Here is a 2507-nt window from a genome sequence, read left to right on the forward strand (position 1 = left end):
AAGATTTTTAAGCCACTCAAAAACAAGAAGCCAAAAATCCTACTTGAAACAGCTGGTCTACATCAGGTGGTGCAGCTTTCTCTACCAAGACATTAAGGAACTGTTCTCTCTGCGGCTCCTCCCAATCAGAAAACCATTTCAAGACACAGCGGAGCTCCCGCTCCTCCCCACTCAAGGACATCTATACTGCAGGTATCTGAAACTGTTCAAGTATAGGTATCATGCAGTGTATAAATATAATATGCAATAATGTATATCTAACTTACTCCTACTGACAATAATAATTTATCAAGCACTGTGAAGCCATGAGCATCTCAAGATGTTGCTGGTATAAGATTACAAATATATTCCCCTATTATCACTTAACCTCTGGTTTCCATGTAAACAGTGGTCTCTGACCTCCAGTGGGTCATCAACCTTGACAGGACAGGGTACAACTTCCTCACATCCTGTGTCAATGAGAGCTGTTACAAGGCTGCTCACATTGTTAGTGCACGGAAGTAGGGCCACAATACAATATCTCAATGCTAATTCATGGACAATGGAATTCCAGATTCCACTGCTACCCCTTAACCTATTCAGCCTGGAGGTATATTTTCTCACTTATTTTTGCCATCTCCTGACAGTTTTATTCCGCTTAGGGTGCCTTAATAAACCCTTGACATTATTAGTCTTTTCTTAAGTATAATACAATCACAGGAAGCAGTAAAATATATTAAAATAGACATCAACTGGACTCAAGTGGTTTAGCACTGCATTTGTTCAGGTCATGATAGCTAAACCTCTATAGAGGAAAGCTGAATAAGATGCACAACAGCACATGATGGGGACACTCCTTCTTACAACATAACACTCTCCATCCTAACCCATCCAGCATGATCCTCAGCTCTGTACAGACAAAAGCACAAAAGCACCTGATGGCTAGGTTCCACATTGCAACCCGTTACTCTCCATCCTCATTGATCTAGACTGATCCTCTGTTGTGTAAAACGCATATGTATTGTTCTTATGCTGCATTTGTATATACCCCGAGGCCACTACCACAGCCACTGGTAAGCTGGTGGGCTAGGGGTCCCAGATCCATTGCCTGGACCTAGGATTGTGCAGTGAGTGGGACCTGTGCTGTGTCTGTCCCCATTTATTAATACCGAAGATGAATTAATACCACAAATGTATGTCAACCATTTCATATACAGATTTAGAACAGTTACCAGTTATTAGTTTTATGTCCATTCTGTATGGACCAGCGCATGAGAGCAAAGGATAATGCATGATTATTATTACTGGACATTTACCCAAACAGCGTGGCCAAGGGCTTAGAGTTAATTGTTTTACAGGGAGGGGCACTAATCCTCCACCAACCCCACTTGACACGTAGGGATGCCAACAGCATCTGGTGTTCCCAGGCGGTCACCCATCCAAGTACTAACCAGACCCAACGTTGCTTAACTTCGCTGATCGGACGGGAAGCGGTGTACTCAACATGGTATGGCAAAGACAGATGGACGCCATTTTAGAATGCAATTTTTAAACAAAATTGCCCTTATCAGTGTCTACTGTATTTATCCAAACATACCAGTAAATGACCATAACTTAAACCAACTTTATTTATCCAAACCTAACCTAACTTAACCTATTTTATACTAACCTAACCAAACTTATCCCATCCCTTGTGTAATCATACTGTATTTTCCTCATTAATGGAACATCTCCATACTCCAAAACACATGTCTGTACACCTTAACAGTCACTGAATCAATTTAAAAGTTGGTAAAGAATTTCTGTTAATGAGGTGGTCCTATGTCTATCTATAGCCAGATGCCATAATCCCATAAGGGTTGGTAGTTTGTCTTTGAGTTAGTTGTTTTACAAGGAGGGGCACTAAACCCTCCACCAACCCAGTTGTTGACATGCAGGGAACACATATAGGTTGGTTACACAGTATGGTTAACACCCAGAAATGCAAGTGATTTCCTGGCTTGCAGGAAACCATTTGGCTTGGCACTCAGTATAACACCACCTGAAAGAAGGGTACAAAAATGTGAGAGGAATGATGGAAGAAATAGCAAGAGAACTGGGCTGACACAGAAATATAATGATAAATGTGAATGAAGTAGGTAACACTATATCAAAGTGAGTGGATGATGGTAACCTAAAAGATTAGCTACTAACAATTTTACCTAGCAAAATCTGGATAAATCTACTGAACAAGCCTATGGGCACCCAGAAGTCTCCATACCTGACTCAAGCTTATTTTAATCCTAACTTAACTATCACACAATTACAATAACACAAGCTGTCATGTTACTTTAACAGAAAATGACTCAAATGCAATCCTGGCAAGTGTTAAAAGACTGATATATAAAACTTGTTGACCATACTTCAGTCAATCCCTGGCAAAGACAACTAAACAGTTTGGCTAGGATTATTTTGTATAATATAAAATAGACTCCCCAGGTAAATCCTGTAATTACTGTACTTATTTTTCCATAAAATTAGGGTTTGCT

General features: G+C 40.1%; 1 pseudogene; it reads right to left on the minus strand.

The window, feature by feature from the left end:
• Positions 1 to 1380: 1380 nt before the first annotated feature.
• Positions 1381 to 1500, minus strand: LOC145391571 (5S ribosomal RNA; annotated as a pseudogene).
• Between the last annotated feature and the right edge of the window lie 1007 nt (positions 1501 to 2507).

The sequence above is a fragment of the Coenobita brevimanus genome, chromosome 18 (assembly GCF_032717465.1).
Source record: "Coenobita brevimanus isolate Jiangsu-jjx chromosome 18, ASM3271746v2, whole genome shotgun sequence".
NCBI classification, from domain to species: Eukaryota; Metazoa; Arthropoda; class Malacostraca; order Decapoda; family Coenobitidae; genus Coenobita; species Coenobita brevimanus.